An 18,216-nucleotide genomic window follows, 5' to 3' on the forward strand; every position below is an offset into this window, starting at 1 on the left:
TGTTGCATTCATTACATTTGGGTAGATTCCCAAAGCAATGGTTGGGTGGAGGGAATTGTACAGCATTAGGACCAGCTATAAGGCCCTTCAGGACAGCAGTAGCAAAGCCAGCTCTGGATTTAGAGAAAAGTGGCAAATGGTAATTTTGGTGAACGTATGAACTGAGCTCCAGGTAGCAGTTTCTAGAATGTCCCTGGTAGGAACACCTCTGAGAAAGGCTGCAGAAGTAGATGCAGCCCTGGTGGAATGGGATCTGATCCCCTGGGGGATAGTTTTTCCATGGTGCATATAGCAGAGACGAATGCAATGGCTTATCCATTTGGAAATGGTTTGCTTTGAAATAGCCTTTCCCTCTGCCCCTGCAGCAAATACCACTAGCAGTTGTTCAGATTTTCTTTGAGATTTTGTTCTGCTTAAGTAAAATCTAAGTTGTCTGTGTACATCCAATGAATGCAGAATCCGCTCCCCCTTGTTCTGTGGATTGGGAAAGAAAGGTGGCAAATGAATGGTCTGATTAAGAGTCAAACTGAATACCACCTTAGGCATGAAGGATGGATTGGTCCTGAGAGATGCCCTGTCCGCATGAAAAATGATGAAAGGCTCCACTGCCATAAGAGCCTGTAATTCTGAAATCCTTCTAGCTGAAGTGATTGCTAAAAGGAAAGCTGTATTCCAGGAGAGAAATTTTATGTCTGCAGTAGCAGCTGGCTCAAAAGGAGGGAGAGTGAGTTTTTCCAATATAAAATTAAGGTCCCAGGCAGGGGTTGGAGCTCTCCAGGGTGGTCTTAAGTTTTTGGCCCCTCTGAGATGCTGCTTTAGCAGAGGATGAGAGAAGAGGGGAGGATCTGTGTTGTAATGAGCTGAAATGGATGAGGCATGGATTTTTATGGAAGAAAAAGACAGGCCCTTGTGAAGCATCTCAGTTAAGTATTGTAAAATCTGAGGAATGTTGGGCATTGCTGCACTTATCCCTTGAGATTGATTCCAGGCACAGAATCTTTTCCATTTGTCAGCATAATATTTTCTAGTACTAGGCCTTCTCGTCTCCAAAATGACATCCATCACAGGTTTGCTGAGGGATGCTAAGGGTGAATTTAGGTGATTAGCCATGCTGCAAGATTCAAAGTTTGGAGCCGAGTGTGCAGAATTTGGTTGTTCTGCTGAGACAGTAAGTAAGGTGTCTGAGGCAGGTGCCACAGTGGAAGGTGCGAAACATTGCGCAGGAGTGGGTACCAGTGTTGGCGAGGCCAGTCTGGAGCAATCAATATCATTTTTGGTTTGTCCTGTTTGAACTTTGGAGAGCAGAGGCAGAGGGGGAAAGGCATTGACTGATAGGTTTTTCCAGCTGAAGGATGGAGCTTCCACTTTCCAGGTTTTTTTGTGATGAGTTCTTGTGCAAAACAGTCCAACTGATGGTTCTGGGATGAGGCAAAAAGATCTATGCCTGGGCTCCCCCATTTGTGTGTCAACATGTTGAAAATCCATGGCTCCAGTTTCCATTCGTGTGGGTACATGAGATTTCTGCTTAGTTCGTCTGTCAGAGTATTCAGCTTTCCTGGCAGGAATTGAGCTTGTAGTTGTACTTGATAAGTCAAGGCTGTGTTCCACAATGCCATGGCTAGTCTGCAGAGCAGGTAGGAGTGTGTACCCCCCTGCTTGTTTATGTACTACATAACCATGGTGTTGTCTGTCCTTATCATTAATTGTCCTGGAAGATGTTAGTCCTTGCTGTCAGTGCATTCTGTACAGCTAGCATTTCTTTTTGATTGATATGAAGGTGCATTTGATTTGGGCTCCATTTGCCCTAAATGCACTTCCCTGCCAGATGTGACCCCCAAGCATAGTCTGATGCGTCTGTAGTTAGGGTTTGGGCAGCAGGGGGTTGTGTGAATGGCAGTCCCTTGTTTTGGTGGCAGGCCTCTGCCCACCACAGGAACTCAGGTTGCAGGCAAGGTATGATAGGAATCATTGTTTCCAGGCTGTGACAATGCTGACTCCATAGACTTTTTAAGTACCACTGAAGTTTCCTTATATGCAGTCTTGCATATGGAATTAGAAGAATGCAGGAGGCCATGAACCCCAAGGCTTGCAGTATTTGCCTTGCAGAAAGCAGGGTTTTTGTGGCCACCTGTTTGAAGTAAGTCATCAAATTAATTTGCTTCTCTGGCGTAAAGAAAGCCATCTGAGCAGTTGTATTTAAGCTTGCACCAAGGAATGTAATTTTTTGAGAGGGTACCAGTTGTGATTTCTTTTCGTTTATAGTGTACCCTAGACAAGTTAGAACCCTTTTTACAAACACCAGATGGTTTAGAAAAGTGTCCTTGTTTTCTGCCTGAATTAGACAATCGTCCAGGTATGGATAAATTTGAATATTTCTTTGTCTACAAAATGCAATTACTGGAGCCAGGCACTTTGTAAAGACCCTGGGTGCAGTAGATAATCCAAAGGGCAGTGCAGAGAAAGTACAGTTTTGTACCTACCATAAATGTAGATGTTCGAGTGTATACACTGCTGCAGTCATTACACTTGGGTTATCCTGCCGTCAGGCGGTTCCCCAGTCAGCCTGAGTTCCAATGTCTTGGTCCAGCGTTGGTTGCTGTCGCCTCCTCCCTGACATCAGTGCGACAGGGGTATATAAGATGCAGCCGACGCCATTTTCTTCAGTTTTTCTTGCCCCAGATGTCAGATGCCCCCAAAAGGTAGGCAATTCAAATTGCTAATAAAACATAATTAAGAAAAGCAAACAACAACTTTCAGTTACCAGTAAATACTCCCCATAGGTATTAAAGGGTAGAAGACATATGTACGTACCAGCAAGCAAGACGGGAAGGAGGGAGGGTAACCTGGACTGCAGCAGTGTATACACTTGAACATCTACATTTATGGTAGGTACAAAACTGTACTATGTTCATCATGTTACACTGCTGCAGTCATTACACTTGGGTAGAATCCCAAAGCTGAGGTAGGGTGGCTGGTTCTATAAGGCATTAGGTGTGGCTATAAGGCCCTGCAGCACAGTAGTGGCGAAGCCAGCTCTGGATTTAGAGTATAAAGGCAGATGGTAATGCTTGGTGAAGGTATGCACAGAACTCCATGTTGCTGCTTCCAAAATGTCCTTGGTAGGCACTCCTCTGAGGTAGGTAGTGGAAGTGGCTGTTGCCCTGGTGGAGTGAGATCTAATGCTGCTAGGTATAGGTTTCCCATGGTGTGTGTAGCAGAAACGTATGCAATGTCCTATCCATTTTGAAATAGTCTGTTTTGAAATGGCTTTTCCCTGTGCTCCTGCAGCATATGCTACCATTAATTGCTCAGATTTTCTGAAAGCTTTGGTTTTATCCAAGTAGAAGCGTAACTGCCTGTGAATGTCCAAAGAATGCAGTAGTCTCTCCCCTTTATTCTGTGGTTTTGGATAGAAAGTTGGCAAGTGAATAGTTTGATTTAGAGCCACACTTGAAACCACCTTTGGCATAAATGTAGGGTTAGTTCTTAAGGACACCCTGTCCTGGTGGAAAATGAGGAAAGGTTCCACTGCCATTAGTGCCTGTAATTCTGAAACTCTTTGAGCTGATGTTATTGCCAGGAGCAGAGCAGTCTTCCAAGAAATATATTTAAATTCAGCTGTTAGCTGGCTCAAAGGGAAGTAAAGTTAATTTTTCCAAAACAAAGTTGAGGTCCTAAGCTGGAGTAGGTGCTCTACAGGGCGGTCTTATGTTTTTAGCCCCTCTGAGGTACTGTTTTAGCAACGGGTTAGAGAAAATTGGAGGATCCGTGTTGTAGTGAGCAGAGATGGCAGAGGCGTGGACCTTGATGGATGAAAAAGAGAGACCTTTGTCCAGTACCTCAGTTAAATATTGTAGAATTTGAGGAATGTTTGGGACAAGAGGGTCAAGGCTGTGAGCCTGGTTCCAGGCACAGAATCTTTTCCATTTATCCGAAGAGTCTTTCCTGGTACTAGGCCTTCTGGCCTCCAGAATGACATCCATAACAGCTTTGGAGAGAGGCATTGCTTGCTTGACTAAGGAATTTTTCATGCAGCTAGGTTTAAGGTCTGTAGCTGACTGAAGTATCTGATTGTTGTGTTGAGTCAGCAGATGTGGGATTTGAGGCAATATCCAGGGTGGTCCTTGTGCTAAATTCCTTAAGATTGGGTACCAGTGCTGGCGTGGCCAGTCTGCAGCAATCAGGATCATCTTTGGCTCTTCTTGTCTGGCTTTTATGAGAACCTTTGGAAGAAGAGGTAGTGGAGGGAAAGCGTATACTTGTAGGTTTTTCCAGCTGAATGAGAGGGCATCCACTTTCCATGCTTGTGGATGGTAACTCCTTGTGCAGAATTTCTGACGCTGGCAGTTCATTGGGGATGCAAACAGATCTATGTCCGGGCTCCACCATTTTTGTGTTATCATTCTGAATATTTGTGGATTCAATTCCCATTCATGGGGATCCATGATGTTTCTGCTTAAGTCGTTTGCCAGTGTGTTTTTCTCTCCTGGTACGAATTGTGCTTGAAGATGAACTTGATCGTTTAGAGCTGTGTTCCACAAGGTCATGGCTTGTCTGCAGAGGGGGTAGGAGTGAGTGCCTCCTTGCTGGTTTATGTACCACATTACTGTGTCTGTTTTTAAAAATAGTTGTCCTGGATGCAGCATGTCCTTGAAAGCTATAAGGGCATTTTGTACAGCTAACATCTCTTTTTTATTGATGTGAAGATGCCTTTGTTCTGTGGGCCACTTGCCCTGAATACATTTTCCTGCCATGTGTGCTCCCCAGGCGTAATCTGATGCATCTGTTGTCAGTGTTTGCCAGGCTGTGGGTTGAGTAAAAGGCTGTCCCTTGTTGAGGTGACAAGCTTGAGCCCACCATCGAAACTCTTGTTGAAGGCAAGGAATTAGTGGTATAACTGTTTCCAAACTGACAGTGTTGAGACCATACATTCTTTAGGTACCATTGTAGTTTCCTCATATGCAGTCTGGCATATGGTATTAGTAGTATGCAGGATGCCATGTAACCCAAGGCCTGCAGAATTTTTCTTGCATGGAGTTGGGTTTTTGTTGCCATCAATTGAAAGTATTGAGTCAGTTGTCCTTGCTTGTCTGGCATGAGATAAGCCATCTGGGCCGTTGTGTTCAAGCTGGCACCCAGGAATATTATTTCTTGTGAGGGCACTAGTTTTGATTTCTTTTTTTTTTACTGTGTACCTCAGGCAACTTAATAACTGTTTTACAAATGCCAGATGCTCTAGAAGACTGTCCTTGCTCTCTGCTTGAATCAGGCAGCCGTCCAGGTACGGATAAATTTGAATTCCTTTCTGTCTGCAAAATGCAATTACTGGTGCCAGGCACTTTGTAAAGACCCTGGGCGCAGTAGATAAGCCAAAAGGCAGTGCAGAGAATTGATAGTGCATTGAACCTGCTAGGAATCTGAGGTATCTTCTGCAGCTTTGTCTGACAAGGACATGCAGGTATGCCTCCTTGGGGTCCAAAGTCATGAGCCAAGCTTTCTTGCCCAGCATGGGAAGAAGCTGCTGTAGTGTTAACATTTTGAATTTCGGAACATCCAGGTATGTTTTTAGAGAAGAAAGATCCAGAATGGGCCTCCAGGCTTTGTCCTTTCTGGGAACCAGAAAGAGTCTTGAATAAAATCCTTGTCCTTGCTCTGGTGGTGGTACCTCTTGAATAGCTCTCATTTCCATGAGTGCTGTAATTTGGTTTTGAGCCTCTGCCCATTGATTTGGTGACAGATTTGGCATTCTTTTTAACCTTGGCAGAGTGTGAAAGTGGAACCTGTAACCTTGAGATACAATGTTGAGAACTCATTTGTCTTTGGTGATACAATGCCAATTGTGACAGAAAAGTGCTAGTTTTCCTCCCAAGGGGGATGCCAAGAGACAGTTGTCTGGCAGCTGTAATGGGAAGTCATTAAGGCTGCTTTATATATGGTTGTGGCCTGTCTTCCCCTTCTTTCTGGCCTGGTGCACCCCATTGTCGAGACCTGTAAGGACCTTGTGGTTGACCTCTACCTCTCAGACATCTGTATCTGCCTCTTTGAGGTCTGTCTGTAGCCGGAAAGGGCCAACTCTTTGTTGGCCAGTTTCTGCTAAATCTTGGTGGCTGAATCTGTAAGAAATCCTTTACAGTTTGCATAGATTTCGCCTTATCCTCCCATTTTCTTTAATACCTCTTCTGCCTTAACTCCAAACAACACATCCTGCTGTAAAGGTGCATCCAATAATTTTGCTTTAACATGATCTGGTAATGTATGTTCTTTTAACCAAGCATGCCTTCTAATGACAGAGCCTGTAACTGCTGCTCTACAGGAGGCCTCTAAAGAATCAAAACCACATTGCAAAGTATGCTTTCCCACTTGTTCAGCTGCATGCAATAAATCCTGCATTTCTTTAAAATTAGGAGGATCTGAATCTGGAAGCATTTTTTGTTTTAACTGAGACATCAAAAATTGGTGATATTTTAGCATGTGAAACTGGCAATTTAAGGCTCTCATTGCTAAGGTTGCAGACGTATATACTTTCTCTCCCCATCTGTCTAATGCTCTGGAATCTCTGTCAGAGGGAACAGGTTTTTTTGCTGATGAGGCTTTAATCCCTTTGGGTCCCTGAGAAATAGTTTCAGGGTCTGCAACAGGGCTTTTATATAGAAATTTGTGAGAGTCAGGAACTCTACAATATCTATCGGGTTTAACAGGGGCTGGAGGTAAGGCGTCAGGGGTTTAAAGCTGGATTCAGTGAAGACATCATCCACAATATCCAACACTGGCGGAATAGCAAGGGGTCTGTGTTGATGCAATAAAAGGAAGTCTCTGAGCCTTTTCTTGGATTCTGAGTAATCCTGGCCTTCCCAATGGAAGTGCTCCCTCATGGTATGTAATGTCTCCCCAAAGGAGTAGTCCTCAGGTGGAGAGGCTGATGGAATTGATTCCTCAGCATCAGAATCCTCATAAGGGGGTAAGGAATACCCTAGGTCTGAGGATGAATCTGAAGAAATGCACACCTGGTCGGAAGATTCATAGTCTGCCTCCTGTCTGGGCCTTTTATCAGAAGGGGGATGGGACCCCCTGATCAGGGTGATTAGGTCTTCGGCCATTTTGAGCATTTGTTTTTTAGGCATGGAAGCCTGTGCTGGAGAATGCTGAATCTGTTTCTTTGTTTTTAAGGGGGCCTTAGACTTAGTAGAGGGTTTAATAGTTAAATGGGTAGGTCTGAAGACACAGTCAAAGGCTGTGGATTGCTCAGCTACTTCGGTACCCTCAGATGGGTTAATTTTTGTAGGCTGAAAACATGTAGCGTCCGAAGGCCCAGCAAGCTCCACGTGGGAGTCAGATGCGGCCTGTGGTTCTGTGGATCCGGTCGTCAGGGGCTGCATAGGCGCCTCGCTGAAAACTGGAGAACTGGCGACCGGCCTAGAAGAGGCCTTGTCGTCAGTTTTGGGCCTCTGATGCCTGTCCTTGTCTTTGCGCTTTTTATGTAATCCTGTCATCGGGAGTTCCGACGGCATGGTGTAATTGAATTTTCTACCAAAATAATGTCGGGCAAAATCAAACCGACGTTTAATAGTGCGCTTGTTAAACCTAGCACAAAGCGACAATCAGTGACGTCGTGGTCTGGGCCTAGGCATGGAATACAATAGGAGTGGAAATCCTTATGAGGTATTTGCTTCGCACATGAAATACAGTTATTAACATTTACTGACATTGGTCTGAGGCAAGAAAAAGGTTCCCCAACGTGGTACTTAGCCTTGTAGAAGACTTCGGTTCTGGATTCGGAATGAAAATCTCAGGAGTCGGCCGACCGGCACTTGCGAACTGCTTCTGCTTCGGGCACTGAGCGGCAAGAAAGACTGAAGAAAATGGCATTGGCTGCATCTTATATACCCCTGTCGCACTGACATCAGGGAGGAGGCGACAGCAACCGATGCCGGACCAAGACGTTGGAACTCAGGCCGACTGGGGAACCGCATGACGGCAGGATAAGCCAAGTGCAATGACTGCAGCAGTGTAACTCGAACATCTGGTAATGCAAGTAGCCCGCTTTGAAGCGGAGGTATTGGGATATGCAGGTAAGCCTCTTTTAAATCTAGAGTTGCCAACCAGGCATCTTTGCTTAGCATAGGAAGTAACTGGTGAAGAGTCAGCATCTTGAATTTTGGAATGTCCAGAAAGGTGTTTAGAGTAGATAAGTCCAGGATTGGATGCCATGATTTGTCTTTTCTGGGTACCAGGAAAAGTCTTGAATAGAAATCTTGTCCCTTTTCCTCTTCTGGTACTGGTTGAATAGCCCCCATGCTCATGAGGGAAAGTACTTGTTTCTGGGCCTCTGCCCACTGATTTGGGGGCAGGTCTGGCCATCCATTTGGAAATGCCAACATGTGGAAATGGAATCTGTATCCCTGGGATAGTATATTTAAAACCCATTTGTCCTGGGTTATAAGTTACCAGTTTCTTGCATGAAGAGCCAGTTTTCCCCCCAAAGGGGCGGCTAAAAGGTAAGTGCTTGGTAAGTGTAAAGGGAAGTCATTGAGACTGCTTACCATAGAGAGGTGCCGTCTTGTTTCCAGATTTGGAGGAGGAGGAGGAGGCACCCCATTGTTTTGTTCTGAAAGTCCCTTGTGACTGAAACCTGGAGCCTTTGGAATGTCTGGGTTTGACTTGAGTGGCTCTCGAAGAAACTGGAAAGGACCAGTTCTTAGTAGGCCAGTGCCTACTAAATCTTGGAGGTTGCACTTGTAAGAAATCTTTCACAGTTTGCATAGATTTAGCTTTATCTTCCATCTTTTTAAAACTTCTTCAGCCTTATTACCAAAGAGACTGTCCTATTGTAAAGGAGCATCCAACAATTTGGCTTTAACATGATCGGGCAAGATTTTGCTCTTTGAGCCAAGCATGCCTTCTTAGCACAGACCCAGTTACAGCAGCCCTGCAAGAGGCCTCCAAATAATCAAAAGAACATTGCAAAGTATGTTTTCCAACTTGTTCAGCTGAATGCAATAAATCCTGTAAATCTGTTTCCACACAGTCAGAAATTAACATCATTTTATGTTTAAGCAGTCCCATGATATGCTGTTGATATTTTAGCATATGAAACTGACAGTCTAAAGCCCTGATTGCTAAGGTTGCAGAAGTGTAAACCTTTTTACCCCATCTAACCAGTGCCCTGGAATCTCTATCAGAAGGGGTAGGATTTTTAGCTGTAGAAGCCTTAATGCCCTTGGGACCCTGAGAAATGGTTTCAGGATCTGCAACAGGATTTTTGAAAAGGAATTTGTGGGAGTCAGGAACCCTGTAGTATCTGTCTGGCTTACAAGGAGCCGGAGGCAGAGAATCAGGAGCCATACTAGATTCTGTAAAAACATCACCAACAATGTCTAGAACAGGAGGTATAGGCAAAGGCCTATGCTGAGGAAAAAGAAGAAAATCCCCAAGTCTCTTTTTAGATTCAGAGAAATCCTGACGTTCCCAGTGGAAATATTCCCTTAAGGTATGTAAAGTTTCCCCAAAAGAAAAATCCTCAGGGGGAGAAGCAGAAGGAATGGAATCTTCTGCATCAGAGTCCTCATAAGGAGGTATAGACAATTCCTGTTCATTAGAAGAGTCAGAAGAAATAGAATCCTGTCCAGAAGATTCATAATCAACGTCTTGCCCAGGCCTCTTAGAAGGGGGGGGGGGGTGTTGGCTACCCCTGATTAGAGTAATTAAGTCTTCAGCCATTTTGATCATTTGTTTTTTAGGCATAGGGGCCAGCACACATGGCCGAGGTGTTTTTTTAGGCATAGACAGAGATTTTGGCCTTAGTTTTGACAATGGCGTTGGTGCAATATACAAATCTGTAGGCCTAAAAACACCCTCACAAGCCAGTGCCTGCACAGTGGCTCCAGACCCATCCAAGGTAGAGACATCCGCGGGTTCCATAACTGAAGCATCTCGCAGCATACCGGCCTCCGAATGGGTCTCAGTAGAGGCTTGTGAATCAGAAGTAGCAGGTATCAGGGGCTGTGAAAGCGCCTCACTGAGTACCGGTGAACCGGCGACTGGCTTAGGAGAAGCATTGTCGGCAGTTTTGGACCTCAATGGCCTGTCTCTGTCTTTTTCTTTGCGTTTTTTAGGTATTCCGGTAGTCGGATTGCTAACCGACGACATTTCTGGATAATTTAAAGCGTGAGCCAAAATATTTAGAAGCAAAAATGTACTGACGTTTGATAGTGCGTTGATTAAATAAAGCACAAAACCGACAGCAAGGTACGTTATGGTCAGGGCATAGGCAAGGAATACAGTACAAATGAAAATCCTTATGAGGTATTTGCTTCCCACACGTAATGCAATTAACTTTTACTGACATTGGTAAGGAGCAAGAACTTTGGATATGAAACTCGAAAACGAAAATTTCAGGAGTCGGCCGACCGGCACTTGCGAACTTCTGCTTCGGGCACTGCGCGGCAAGAAAGACTGAAGTAATGGTGTCGGCTGCATGTTTTATACCCCTGACGACCTGACGTCATGGAAGAAGTGACAGCAACTGACGCAGGATGCAAGACTTTGTTAATCAAGCCGACTGAGGGCAACCTGCCAGCAGATTACCCAAATGTAATGACTGCAACAATGAAACACGAAGAACATCTGGTCTACACAAGCCAACTCATCCTTATCTGAATCATAATCTGCAGCCAGTATTAGCAGATCCTGCTGGTAGGTCTTTGGGGATTGAAGAAGGCCTAAGATGAGGCAAGCCGGGAAAAAATGTCCTTCAACAATGAAAAGCCTGGGTGGACTAGCTGATAGTGAAACTGTCTGCCACCCTCAAAAGTTTCTGATAATTCTCCCTGTGTTTATGAGAGGGGTCAAAAACAGAAGAACCTGTGGAAGCCATTGCACATGAAGATCCTTGATGCCCTATTTCCTTTTCCAAGTACTGGGCAAGTGGTTTGGCTCAATGACAGTGTGCTTGTTAAAATAAGCAAAATGGGGTCAATTAGGAATGTTATGCTCTGGGCCTCAGCAGAATAAATGTGGAATCCATTTTCTAGGACAAGTACTTGTCTGAAAACTTATCTAACAGAGCAGACAATATATAAAAAAAAAAAAAGTTTCCCCAATGGGACACTTAGCTTTACGATGCACTTCAGTCTTTTGACTGACACAATCTATGAATGTGAATGCTTTGGGCTCTGATGACTTTTTAGAGCAGTAAAATGGCACTGGTCAATGACTCTTAGAACCGCAAGTCCTGACGTCAGGTGCAGGGTATCTGTCAGCCCAGGAGGAGGGAACTAAATCTCTCGCACTCTGGCCGGCCAAGGGCTACTTCAACAACAACCTACTAAGTTATTACTTCAAAGGTTAAACACTATGAACACCTGGTCTCCAAGAAGCTTCTTTCTTTTGCAACAAACATTCCTGAATAAAAACTTTCTCCTATCTGAGGCACAGGAAGCATATGTTGACTGACAAGGTGGGGGCTGATCTAGCAGACGAGAAGGAATCCCTTGGAAGGGAGGGAGAGATTCACATTGCCACATATATATCAATGATTGCAGAGGGAGAGAGAAATGGAGGTTCAACTTTTTGTAAAGGATTAAGGGCTTGCTAGGGTGGGAAGAGGGGGAAGAATTGTAACTATTCAAACTTGTAAAGACTCTCCTTTATTTTTTTTTTTTTTGGGGGGGGGGCTCCTGCTTTCTTCTAGGAAGCTCTCCGTCATTGTGTTGTAAAAGTCTGTTAGCCAGCAGCTTGCTGTGCCTTTTTTTTTTTTTTTTTTTTTAATGTACAAAGCTATAAAGGTAGCATTAAACACTTTGACAAACTTGGAGAAGGAAGGATGAAAAATCTGAAATTCCCTGCCTCTTCTTGCCTCTCTCACCACACTATTTCTGTAGCAGAAGGAACAAAAAGACAACCTCTCTGTCAAAAATTTAGTTTTAACATCAGGAAGGTATTCATTATGCAATCAAGCAAACCTCATCATAACAGTTTGAGCAGCAATAGCCTTGGAAGTGGCATCACCTGAATCATAAGCACATTTCCAAAATGGGGTATCCATTTGAGACAAAGCAACAATAAGATTAGAGAAAGATATTTCTTCTACATCCAAGGATGAGGTAAAAGTTGCTATAACGTTCTTCATATTTTCAAGAGAGGCAAGCATAAACTTTAACATACGAGTCTGATAACTGAAAATTCTGAAAACACACACTACAGAATAATTTATCAAAAGCTTTCCTGTCTTTCTCAGAAGGGAAGGGACTGGCATTAACCAGAGGTTTTGCAGCAGCAGGTGGGTTTAGAAGAGAAATCTCTGCTAGGTCTGATCTGGGTTAAGAATATAAAAACTTAAGTTTGAGAAACTTTTACACCATCTATCGGCTCTATTGTGGGCATCAGGCTGTCTGCCAGGAAATTCACAGGCTGTAATAAAATATCCTAAATGCTGGAAGAACAGGAAAAAAGGGAGTAGGTTCAGGAAATTCCAGTTACAGTAAAACAATACTTATTAAGAGACGGTGAAAGATCATTACATTCCCACTTAAACAACTATTTCATTCTGGAAATTGTTTCAGAAAATGAAAATCCATCCAAGGTCCTGCCAGAAGCCACACATTCTGCAAAATCAGAATCCAGAGGAAAAAACCCAGAAGTTGTCCATTCACAATCAATTTGTGGTTAATATCTTGAATGAACATTCCCTTTTTCTTCTACCAGAAACGCAACAACTAGAAGGGTCAAAATCCTGAACCAAACCCTGAGCTAAGCCCAATAATTCACTCCCGTCAAAAGTAAATGAGAAAGGAGAGAAGACATATGTCTAACTTTTTCTTCTGACAGGAAAGTCTGAAGCAGCAGACCCACTTCTGACAGGCAAAAGCTCCTTACTGTGCAGGCATTCCAATCTGGCTAGGGAGAGAGAGTTTCCCTGTGCCTTCTTCCAATATCAAACAAGAGTGGTTCTCCCTTGCCTGCCAAACAGACTTAAACAGAGGACGTGTCTAACCCCCCGCCGCCCCGGTCCATGTTTGCTGTAAGTACATCATAGCGAGCCAAGGAAAAAGACGAACGGTTTGAAGAATAAGAAACGGCCATAGCTGAGTCACTCCAGAAGCTTCCTGAAGTGCCAAAGCTGCTTGGCAATTTTTTTTTCTGACTGGAAGAAGGAAGAACCAAGGAACCAGTAGGTTGTTCCATGGTAAAGCCAAAAAAGATGCCGGATTCCTGGAGAAATATGTCACCAGTAGTTGGTGAAAGAGGACAGATAACTACTAAAGCAATGCTCACCTCTGCTTGAGCTGGTTAGTGGTTTGGGAGTACGAAAGGTACTCAAGTTTTGGAATCTGGCCAGCTGTTATATCTTTAGCACAATATAACCCATATAGCTAAGAGTACTGCAGCAGTGATCAGTATGATGAATACCTATAGTTACAGACTGTATGTAAGGTCAGAAGGGAAAGTGGGAGACCTGGATTAAGAGAGATGTAATCCAGCAACAGAAGAATATCACATTTTTTTTTTTTTACAAATCTAAAAACTGACATCCAAATGGACAAAGGTATAGATTCTGAATCCAGGCAGATCTGAGGTACCACTGTATTTTCATGTGGAGTCTGGTCGGGAGGTGTATGGAAATCATAAAATGCCATGAATCTCAAAATCCAGAGAAATTAAATTGAAGATGTACTTTGTGAATTCAAAAACTCAGTAAGAACTACTGCGACATCTCTACTTTGTCTGGAAGAAGAAAGGCTTTCCCATGTCAGAATGCCACAGACATCTCAGGAATACAATTCTGTGAGAAAGGGTGAAAAGACTATTTCTGAATAGTGATTTGAAAATCCAGACTAGGTAGATGATTCTAAGCAGTTTGTAAAGATTCTTAACAAATGGAAAGTGTGCAAAGATTAGAAAATCATCCAACTATGGAAAAGATGTGAATGCCTTAAAGCTTACAATAAGCAATGACTGGAGCAAGACATTTTCTTAAATACCTTTGCTGCTGTGGGAAGTCCAAAGGGTATGACAGAACCGATAATATAACCCAGACAAAACAAATCTTAAAAAATATGCCTGAACTGCTCATCAGTAGGAGGGTTATAACTGCCTTTTAAACCCAGCTCTACCACGAAGGCTAGAGGGGGGAGAAGAGGAAGCGGGGACTGAAGGGATAACATTTTGAAATTGGGTATCTTGACAAAACAATTCAGAAAAGAACGGTCCAATGCAGGTCTCCAGAAGCTTCCCATTTTGGTACCAGAAAAAATTTTTGAATAAAAGCATTTGCCCAAGTGGCAGACAGACACAGGTTCTGTAACTTTCTGGGCCAGCATATGGAGTAGAATGGCAGGGAAGAGAGAGAGAAACTTGGTTGACTAGGCAAAGAGGAATCCTCTAGGATGGGGGAGGAGGAGGAGGAGGTTGGGTTCCTACTGCCAAGTGCAACCCTGCTGAATTATCTAATCATCTGGTACCATAAAGTAAGATAAGTCTCAGAAATGTGGACAGGTTGCCAGAGTGGGTGGCTTTCGGGGGGGGGGGGGGACAGCCTGAATATGCAAAATAGTCATGCTGACTGACAGGACTGTCCTTGTCTTTTTCAGGCATTTCTTTTTTTTTTTTATAATGCGCATCATTTATTTTTTTATAATACATATTAAAATTATGTTTGTTGGCTCCTTGCTGCTTATGTTCATAGGTGTGTACTAGACCAATGGCCCTGGAGCTTATATAAGCCTGGCCCAAGAAGATTCCCTGGCATCATGCCGCCCAAAGTTAGTTCCCAGTGCCCCTGTCAAGCAAGACCACTGAAGTGATCCTGGGATGAACTAAAATTTTGTCAGACTTTTGGGAGTTCCCTCATCATCTAATAAAAAGAGAGAGAGCACATACGACAGCATGCATGCTGCAAGTCAAAAGGCCATTCCCGGACATGCCACTATCAGATACCTTTAATTACTTTGCTAAAAAAATAATAATAAAAGTTACAACACAAAATGTTTTTTGTTCCTGATAAAAATAGCTATAAAATCAGAATAGCTTAGGTTTACAGAGTAGGTCTGCTTCTAAGAAAACAACTTATTGAAAAAGTGAGCTGAGGCATAGCAGAAAATGTTATTTCCCTTGAAAAAAAGAGGGCTGAAAAATCACTTCTTGTATTCACTTTCACCTTTCATTACACTTCTTTAACATCGCAGCTGCAGAAGGGCCAAACAAACTCCTTATCTAAGGAAAATGTTAAAAATTCAGTTTTAGCATCTTCAGGAAGATTCTGAGGGGAAAAAAAACAAATTAGCTTCTCAATGCCGACCAAAAAGCAGCAGCTCAAGATAAGGAATCAGTAGCATCATAAGCACACCTTAAAATGTGCTTAATGATTTGAGAAGCAGATGCAAAAGAGGCATTCAAGGATTTTTTTTTAACTTCAGAAGAGGGAATATTAACTACTGACTCTCAAAAGATAATGGTAAAAAATTCAGCATACGAGGCTGGCAATTTAAACTCTTAAAAAGTACTAGAGGAATACATTTCCCAACTTACCAAGTCCTTCCTATTCCTGTGAGAAGAAATGGGGTTAGCGAAAGTAAACTGATTTGCAGATGCAGTTTTGGAAAATGAAATCACAGTTAAGGCAGTTTTGGGATTTGAAAACAAATTCTTCTGGAACAGAGGTACTAATATACAACTTGTCAAACTTGCTAGAAGCAGAAGGTTGACTACAGGGAAAGATAAAAGCTGTGACAAAAACATTATTCAAAGCAGGCTTGGCATTTCCAAGTATACTAAACCATAATACATTTTCTGTGTTCTAGGAATTTCTTTCTGCTTCTGCTGAAAAACACTGTTCGTCCTGGATAATGTTTCTGAAAAGTATAAAACTTCAGGAGGGAAATCTGAAAGTACTTTCCCTCAGAATCAGAATGTTTAAATTGCAATGAAAATCATGGGGTACAACCCTCCTCCTCTAATGCCTTCTCTTCTGAATGCACATTCATGTCAGAAAGAGAGGGAACTCTTCTTTTTCTTTATTGAAGAAACAGACAGAAAGGAAAAAGCAGCAGTAAGTTCCTTAGCAAATCCTTGCTGTCTACAGAAATATTAACAGGAAATAGGAAAGTTTTCTCACAATGTTCCCCCTTTCCTGGGCAACTCCCTGGAAAAGGGCCAACTCTCTGCAGGCATACTAGCCCCAGCAACAGGCCCCTACACCAGCTAAATGAAAAACCCTCAGCAGCTCCTTTCCCTAGGACAGACAGGAGTGGTTCCTCATGCCTGCAAGGGAATCCCCTACAGCTACAATATATGTGGCTACCCATTCCCCTTATCTTTGGTGGTTGCTGTACATGTTAAACCAAGAGGACTGTGGGAAAAAAGATGAGTGGTCTGAGAAACAACAACCAACTACAGCAGAGTAACACCACCAGTTGACCAAAAAAAAGCTGTCAGGGAGTCCGTGGGTGTTTGACTTCTTTTCCACAACTGGTGGGGTTACTCTGCTGTGGTTGGTTATTGTTACTCTGCTGTGGTCTGAGAAACAACAACCAACCACAGCAGAGTAACCCCACCAGTTGTGGAAAAGTAGTCAAACACCCACGGACTCCCTGACCGCTTTCCTTTGGACAGGGGAAGGTGAAACTGCACAGACGCTACACTGCCACACTGGTAAGCAGAGACCTTAAAAGTGGAATGGCGAGGCTGGACAAGTCGGTACCTTGTACAGTAGAGAAGGTACAGTTGTTTTTAGTTACACTTACAATATCAGCAGATGTTCAAATTACTCACTGCTGCAGTAGCCTTTGGTTATTTGGGTTATATCCTGCCCAGGATACAAATGGCCAACTTCACAAAGTTCTGGCTCCCTCTCACACCTACGCTCTGAATGCTGACTGGCTATGCCCCAAAGGGGAATTCAACAGTCAGACAGCTGAATATTTCTGGACCTTCTTGTCTATACACAGAAAAACAGCAGACTCATCTCAAACCTCTAAAAAAAGAAATAAGTAGTAACATTTTTTTATTTACCTCAGCAGCTATATACAAATGGTGGGTGCGGCTACTGTAGCAGTGAAGACGCTGAACATCTACTTTTATGGCAATGGTAACTTGTATAACTGTTCTATGTTCATCATTCTCACTGCTTCAGTAGCCTTTGGCTACATGGGTTGATTACCAAAGCCTGTCCAATCTGAGAGGAAGGAGGATCAGCATCAAGGAGCCCCTGGAGAACGGTCCTAGCAAAACCAGTCCTGGACCTGAAAAAAGAATCCAGTTTGGACTGCTTTGTAATCTTATGTACAGATGACTATGAAGCTGTCTCTGGAATGGCTCTAGACTACATCCCTTTCCAGTATGCCATCTTGATACTAAAGCTCTAACAGAATGTGCCTCGCTATTGCCCGGAACAGATTTGCCATGGTGGGAATAACAAAAAGTAATAGCTGGGGACAACTATCTCAAAATAGTCTGGCTGACACAGGATATCCTTTCTTTGTCCCATCATAAGAAATAAAACATCTGACCTGCTTTTCGAAAGGACTAAGTTAAATCAAAATAGAATCTGAGCTATACACGTCCTGAGTAATTAGAATTTTTTTCCTGGCTCTGAAGATCTGGAAAGAACACTGGAAGATTGATGGCTTGATTCAAAGTAAACCCTGAAACAACTTCAGGAATAAATGAGAGATTTGTTCTTAACGTGAGCCTACCCTATGGAAGACTACATGCAGTTCACTTACCATAACAACTTGCAACTCACACACTCTTCTTGCCGATGTCAGGGTAATAAGAAGTGCAGTCTTCCCATGAGATAAAGTTAAATTCGCCTGATGAGCAGATTCAAAGGGAGAGATAGTTAACTTTTCAACATAAAATAAAGATCCCAAGAAGGGGCCCACCTGCTTTCTAATGGGTCTAAGATGCAAAACTCCCTTCAGAAACTGTTTTACCAAAAGCAGAGAAGAAAGGGGAGGATCCATGGACAGACATGATGAAATGGTTGCTAGATGAACCCTGATAAAGGAGCAGGAAAAGCCAGATGAAAGTAACTTGCACAAACATTTAAGAACTAGTGGTACATAATCCTTAACAAGGCCCTGATTTATTGGCTAGGCAGCAAGTAGAAAATCTTTTCTACCTGCCAATATAGGGATTACTAGTAGCAGACTTTGAGAACTTTATAATCTGTTATATGTCCTCATAAAAGGGGTGTCTAAAAGGTATCAAAATTGAAGC

Source organism: Protopterus annectens, chromosome 9.part0 (assembly GCF_019279795.1).
Source record: "Protopterus annectens isolate FY-2018-M chromosome 9.part0, PAN1.0, whole genome shotgun sequence".
In the NCBI taxonomy this organism is placed as follows: Eukaryota; Metazoa; Chordata; order Ceratodontiformes; family Protopteridae; genus Protopterus; species Protopterus annectens.